Here is a 7,849-nt window from a genome sequence, read left to right on the forward strand (position 1 = left end):
AAGAAAAAAGTCAGAGGATTTTGATATAAACCAAGAGGAGACTGGCTTTTCTTTGCTAAAGTCAAGAAACTTTGCTTCCTTTGCTCCTGTAAACAAACAAAGGTTTTTCATGAGACTCATGCACAACGCCAACATATTACGTCATCCACCCAGAGCGGCCTCCATGTACTAAAATAAAGTGATTATTACATTTTAGATATGGATATTTTTCTTAGAAAAACGCATTGAATCGCTACAGGAGGCATTTATTCACCCCTGGGAGCCATGTGAGACACTTTTTTATTATGGATGGATACACTTTATTGGACTTGTTTTGCACTGATGAAAAGAAACACCCACTTATTGCCATTCTAAAGCTTGAAAGTGCCAGGATAATTTTTAATATAACTCTGACTGGATTCGTCTTAAAGAAGGAAGTCATATAAACCTAGGATACCTGGAGGGTGAGTAAATAATGGGCTAATTTTCATTTTTGGGTAAACTATCCCTTTAATAAAACCACTTGCTGCCACCTACTACGTGTAATCTGCAGAAAAAAAAAATGCTAATCACTAGCTGGGTTTCCATCCAAAGTTGTGAATTTAACTTATGCACAGAAGTGTAATATTGCATAAAACATTTGCTGATAAGCACCGTTTTTATCCAACGAGTCAAAGAGAACAAAACTGTCACTTCCTGATAAACTAGCACTAAATATCACTAAGAGTATGAGTATGAGTATGAGAAAAGTAGGAGAAGCCACTGAATATAAATCTTTTCATATTTAATAAATAACTTGTGACTCAGAGAGACACAATAAATGCGTCACTGCTTTCAGAGGCGGATGCCAGCTGTTTGAGAACACAGTCTTGTAAGTCAGTAGTGGGAGGCAATTATACAGAAATACTTTGACGACAGACTTTGCTCAGGCATTTCAGAATGACCATAACAACATTTCAGATGCTGCAATGAGATTGGTCCGCTGGTTATTCAAGTTGTCCCATCCCATAGTGCAAAGTCTCATGACATTTTTGGTGCACGTAAAGGAATTTATTTGCAAAATGAGTTTCTGTCTTTCAATATTCGCATTAACACTTTTTCACAAAATTCAAAAACCAACTTAAACAGGCATAATAACTTTTGTTTTTGATTTTTTTTTTTGGAATTTTGAATTATGGTGTTTCTATCACTCGTTTCTGATGCAATACTTCAAAATACACATAAAAACAGGGTGATGGAAACATAGCTATTAAAACACAGCCTGATAGTCTGTTAAGAATAAACAAAAACAGCATTAAGCTTAAGAATTAGACCACAACGCCAGTTGCAAGTTAAATTGTGAGTTATTTTTCATATGAATAGGCTATTTATTTTAATAAACCACCAGGTATAACACTATTCTGTGTGTATGCTTTCAAGCACATGTAATACATTTATTTGGCTTTGAATGACAATTCTGCATCACATGTTGAATCTCTTTATCTTATAAGATTTGTTTATATTGTTCCATTTCTAAACAAGATCCATTTTTTTCCCTCTAAAACCCACATTCATGTTTACATAAGTAGTTTGACCTAGGCAGAATGTTGACCCCTGGATGCTTGCAGCGCTTGGGGGTCCCCACCAATCTTACATCTCTATGTTTGAGTTTAATTGCCCCTGTAATTGCCCTGCTCTCTGGTTGGGCCGGTAATAGCAGTGCGTTTTAGATACTGGCAGGGGCAGCTCACTGTAGCATGGTTAAAATAACCTTAATGTCTCGTTTTGAAAGTGAGAGGGTCTGCCTACAACAGGAGCAGTGTTACACTGATGTAATCATACACTGCTTTCTCATTCACCTTTTAGCACCTTCCACATTTAACATTGTCATTACAAAGACTAAATGAGTATCCGCATTACAGAACGACATTACACCAAATTAATGTTTTTTTATAATCACGAGCATAAATGGAACGATACTTTGCCTCATTATCTCATTTTTCAAAGCTTTGTAATTTTGGCCCAAGTTCAACAAATTACATTTTTACTTCTCGTTCCCACTTCTTCCATGCACTCGGAATTCCCAAATCCCTTCCCTCTCTGATTACCATATCATCTCAGCCCCTTCTCACCCACCTACCCCCTCCCTCTCTTCCTCCCCTTCCTCTTCTCTGTCAGTAAAGCTGCCCCATTAGCCCCTTTGCAGGAGTGTTAAGAGTAATGGCCCTGCCAATGTGAGAGCCAACACAGGGGAAATAACGCTTCCCTCGCCTGGCCTGGAAATCTCAGAGCAGGGTAATGAATCCTTATGAGAGCAAGGCAGGGGTATATTGTTCCCTTATATGGGGGAGGGAGGTGGGCAACAGCAAATTGAAGAAACTCACGAGCTGCTGTTGTTTTTGCAGGTCATTAAGTCTGTGTTAATCATCTCGGAGCATTTTCATAAGTTTGCGGGGGCAAATGAAGACCAATGAAGGGATCTGCTGATAGCGGAGAAAGAAAAGTTGGAGAGGGAGGGAAAATGCACCGTATTGATCGATTTCAATGCGTGGTGTGAGACTTTGACTTACTGTAGGTCAAATTTACTCATTCTATGTGATTATGTAAATTCAATCCACTGCTAAATTTGCCCTTCTTATGAAAATACATGTATAGATGTAGGACAAACATAATGTGGACATGTTTCACCTCATATTTGTGACCCTGGACCACAAAACTAGTCATAAGGGTCCATTTTTGAAACTGAGATACATTATATACATTAGCTGAAAGCTGAATAAATGAGCTTTTGATTGATGTATGGTTTATTAGGACAATATTCGGCCGAGATACATCTATTTGAAAATCTGGAATCTGAGGGTGCAAAAAAAAAAATCGAAATACTGAGGAAATTTTAAGAATGCATATAAAGTTCTTAGCAATGCATATCACTAATCAAAAATTAAGTTTTGAGATATTTATGGTAGGAAATTTACAAAACATCTTAATGGAACATGATCTTTACTTAAAGGAGAAGTCCGCTTCGGTTGTAAATGATCCCAACCTAGGAAGAAGGGTCTATAGCGAAACGATTGTTTATTTTCATAAAAATAATACAATTTATATACTTTTTAATGTCAAATGCTTGTCTAGTCTTGCTCTGCCTGAACTCTCATGTTCTCCCTCAACTTCAAAATCGTCCTATAGCGCTGTTTTAACTTTTTTGTTAAGGGTGTTTGATCTTCTTTGCATGTTCACTTTGCGAAGACTGGGTCGGTACTTCTGCAGTGATGTAGGATGATTTTGAAATGATTTTTGAAGTTGAGGGAAAAAACACCATTGGAGTTTTTCGACACACCCTAACTGTCTTGAGCCAGAATACACAGAGTTCAGGAATAGCAAGACAAGACGAGCATTTGAGATTAAAAAGTATTTAAATTGTATTTTTTTAATGAAAATAACCGATCGTTTCCCTAGATAAGACCCTTCTTCCTCAGCTGGGATCGTTTACAACCGTATGGATAGTATAAAGCCGCATTTAAACTGCATTTTGGAAGTTCAAACTCGGGGCATCATAGCAGTTCATTGTATAGAGAAAATCCTGAAATGTTTTCCTCAAAAAACATAATTTCCTTACGACTGAAGAAAGAAAGACATGAACATCTTGGATGACAAGGGGGTGAGTACATTATCTGAAATTTTTTGTTCTTTAATATCCTAATGATTTTTGGCATAAAAGAAAAATCGATCATTTTGACCCATACAATGTATTTTTGCCTATTGCAATACTGGTTTTGTGGTCCAGGGTCACATTTATCAGATTCAGAGGGGTCAGTGCAGACAATTACTCCAAGTTCTGTTTTATATACTTATTAGCAGCTGCATTACAAATTGAAGGCCTCATTTAACAGTGCCAACAATGAGGAAAGTGGATACGATTCAGAATTAATGAAGCTTTCCAACAACACTTTTTATATGCGAATTCATACTAAATAAACATAATCTATTCATGAATAAAGCCCCCCATGTACTTTGCACTCACTTTTAAATATTTTCCGTGCAGAGAACATGTCTAATTGTAGTCTGGCACAGCGCCTCCAGTAAACCTTGCTCAGTGAACCCGTATTTCCTAACTGCAACTGACTATCTTTATTTCTCTGGCTCAATAAAACCCTGCCGTTTATGAGAAACCAACAAGATTCAAGTGACATCATTCACACTTTTCTTTTGTGTTTTTAACTCTGTGCTTGCCACAAAGCTGAAGGTGGAGTTCTTATTTGTGGACTGTTTCCCTTTTGTTCTGCAATTCATTTGTTTAATGCTCAAGGATGAGAGAGATTATGTATTCATTGTTGGATAGGTGTAATTTCACCTTATGGACTAATTAAGTAATGGCTGTGGGTGTAGATGAAACCCTCCCCATCGTCTCTGGAGTCTTGCCAACGGTACCTTTCCACAGCTGGGTCTTGTTTGCTTGTCTTATCTCAATTCCCCTCAGTTTTTCTACTATGGAATCTTTCCTTCTCTCCACGCCAACAACACCACAGTCTGTTGTTTTTTTGTTTTAGTGAATGGGGGCGTCTGGGGGTGTGAGAATGAAAGTGATTTCGCATCCAAACCCCATACACCAGTTTTCATAAAAAGAGTATTATTTAAGTTGTCTTTCAAAGTGCATTCTTCTCCGGGGTCTTTGTAAACATGACATCTCCCATTTAACCCTTTCTCTACAGCTGAATAAACTTAACATGTGAGGAAGCATCTCCGAGCCCAACGTCCTTGAACATTTTACGCCGCCATATTCTCCTGTCTTACCTTTTTCCAGTTTATCACATTAACATGTAACGGCTCCAGATGTTGACTCCTCTTTTTTATTCAGCTTAATTACTAATTGAATTTGCCCATAAAAGAGCAGATGCTTTCTGCTTCAGAACACAATGTGTCAGGGGCACAAAAATGACAGGAACATGTTGGGAATTGGACTAAAGCACTGAGTGGATTTTAACTCATTCTGTGCCAGGACTTTGTCCTGTATATGTAAGACATTATAAACAATTTACAATAATCAGTACGTGTTTGTTTACTGTAATAATGAAGAATGACCCAATTAAATATGATGCTTAAAATGTCCCTCCAGGGACGTTTTAGGCATTCTACTGTTTTTTTTTTCAGTTATTTATCCCAAATGATTTTACTGCAAAAGTGCGTATTTTTGACACACAGGGCATTTTATAACTCCAGTTAGATTTGTTAAACAAAACGTTGTTGATAATCAGCGTACGCTGCCGCCTCAAGAGGCCAGTGAAAACTGTCTTTAATAAAAGAAGACCATGGGACAATGATCACCAGTTAATTTCAGCAGTTTATGCTGCAGCGTTTCCCATGAAAATGTGGTCAGCACATCATTTCAGAGTGGGAGTGGGAAATCTGACATTTTTATTTATTTATTTTATTCGCCACACATGTTTCCAATCTGCAGAAACTCAGCATAGTTGGGTTTTTCCCCTTTTACAATGCCATTACAAAACAATGTTCATTGTTTGTGGCATTTGCTCTAATTTTACAGCTCTTGCTCCATTTTGTACCCGTTGCTTAGTCCTGCTCTGGACTGGCTATGGGATATGGGACTCTTTTCATGCTGTTTTATTTAAGGATGTTATTGTTGGACCTTGCACAGGCCACAGTCAGCCCCTGGGTCTTTTTCCCAAGCGATAGAACCACCCACACGTCATCCATCATCTGACCTCTCTCTGCATGACAGGTCACTTGTGCTTTTCCACCAGGATGCACTGTGTTTGTGTATGTGTGTGTGTGCTGTGAGGCAGTTTTGGGACAGTAATTATAAGATGAAGTTGAGACAGAGCTCATAATGCAGATATGAAGCTCTGTTAAAACAGTGTGGTTTATATGGTGCTGTAAAACCTCATCTAAATACAGTTCGGTAGAGTGTCTTGCCAAGCTCTGCAAACTCTCTGGTAATTATATATTATTATCTATAATTACAAATAGGCTATTATTGCACCTATTCACCAACTATTATTGCACCACCACAGTTCAGGGTGTTTATAATGATAACAAACGGAAACATACTGACTGAAGTATGATTAAGGCCTTACATATTATGATAAGAGAGAAAAGAGAGGAAATTATTTATGTGGTGTGATAGTGCCCCCTACTGAATGTTTTGGATAATCATCAAATGTTATTATCAATGCTATTTTGTTCCAATCATTTATTTTTGGCAAAAAATTAGACATTGTTTTATCAGAACAAAATTCATATCTGAGTGTTTATTTTGGGGCATAAAATCAAAAATCACAGCACGGAAGACTAAAAATATTCCACTTTATTTCATGGACCATTTTAAACAATGAGGCCTTTGTACATTTACAGCCAAGATCTCCCTTGCAGATTTCACTTTGAAGTCCGTGGAATTTACATTTCCACATTTTGAGCTGTTTCATTTATTTTCATTTCATTAGTATCACTCTGCTTATATCTAAAGCCAAAATAAAATCAAGACAACCACAGCATATCTATGCACTCCTGACATTTCTCAGTAATATAGTTTACAGTTGAAAACTAATACTTTTACAGTTTTTTTTTCTGACAAATTGACAATTACTCATTGTCAAATCTGTTTTTAAAAATTATAGATGACTGCACACATTCATGCATAAACACATATGTTCAACAATGAATATGTAACATGTATATATGTGACCCTGGACCACAAAACCAGTCTTAAGTCGCTGGGGTCAAAATTATTGATTTTTCTTTTATGGCAAAAAATCATTAGGGAATTAAGTAAAGATCATGTTCCATTAAGATATTTTGTAAAATTCCTACTGTAAATGTATGAAAACTTAATTTTTGATTAGTAATATACATTAAGAACATTATTTGAAGAGCTTTAAAGGTGATTTTCTCAGTATTTTTATTTTTTTGCACCCTCAGATTCCTGATTTTTAAATAGTTGTATCTCGGCCAAATATTGTCCTATCCTAACAAAAAAACATAAACATAAGATATTTTTCTTAAATATATACATGCATGTGTGTGATTTATATATGCATAATAAATATACACAGTACACATACATATGCTATGTACACAAAGACTTTTATTTTGGATGTGATTAATCGCGATTAATCTGTGCCCAGCACTAGTAAAATTATCAAGCTATATTATGGTTGGTCAAAACTCAAATCATTGCTCAAGGTAAGTCTATATTTTTTTCTATAGGTACTAATTTTGTTGTTTAATAAAAACTAGGTAAGACGCATGTTAGCGTCCAGATGAAATGTTTTCTGATGGATTTGGTTCTGAGTGCGTTTTCTTCATAGACTCGATCTTCACAGTCAGACTGTCTATGGTTTTCTTCATTGAACTTGCAACAGTAATTGAAGCAGATCCCATGGGTGTAGTGCATTTGGGGACGTTAAGTGCTGTCTCTTGTCATGCTGTGTTTTTGTAAAATAGGTCCTTTTTGTCAGTTTCTTCATTGTTTTTTTCCCCCCATTTATTTATTTATTTTGTTAAAGTGTGCAAGATGCTCCTAATGCTTGTTTTCCATGAGAGGCTCTCCTCTATCCCAGGGGGCTGTCATTTGTGGAAGGGCCTCCATTTTCACCCGTCACTAAGATGGCCCATCTACCAGAACACACAAAGTCTTGGCATCTCAGCTCCTGAGAAATGGACTACCTATTGAAGCTGACACCCAGAAACGTACTCCTTTCTACCATGTTAATGTCTCATACTTGTCTTAGGGAGATGTGACTGATAAAACTCGGCAGTGGCCGACTTGTCTGAATAAACTTTACACTACCAGTCAAAAGTTTTTGAACAGTATGATTTTTAATGTTTTTTAAAGAAATTTCTTCTGCTCACCAAACCTGCATTTATTTGATACAAA

Source organism: Labeo rohita, chromosome 14 (genome assembly GCF_022985175.1).
Source record: "Labeo rohita strain BAU-BD-2019 chromosome 14, IGBB_LRoh.1.0, whole genome shotgun sequence".
Taxonomy (NCBI): Eukaryota; Metazoa; Chordata; class Actinopteri; order Cypriniformes; family Cyprinidae; genus Labeo; species Labeo rohita.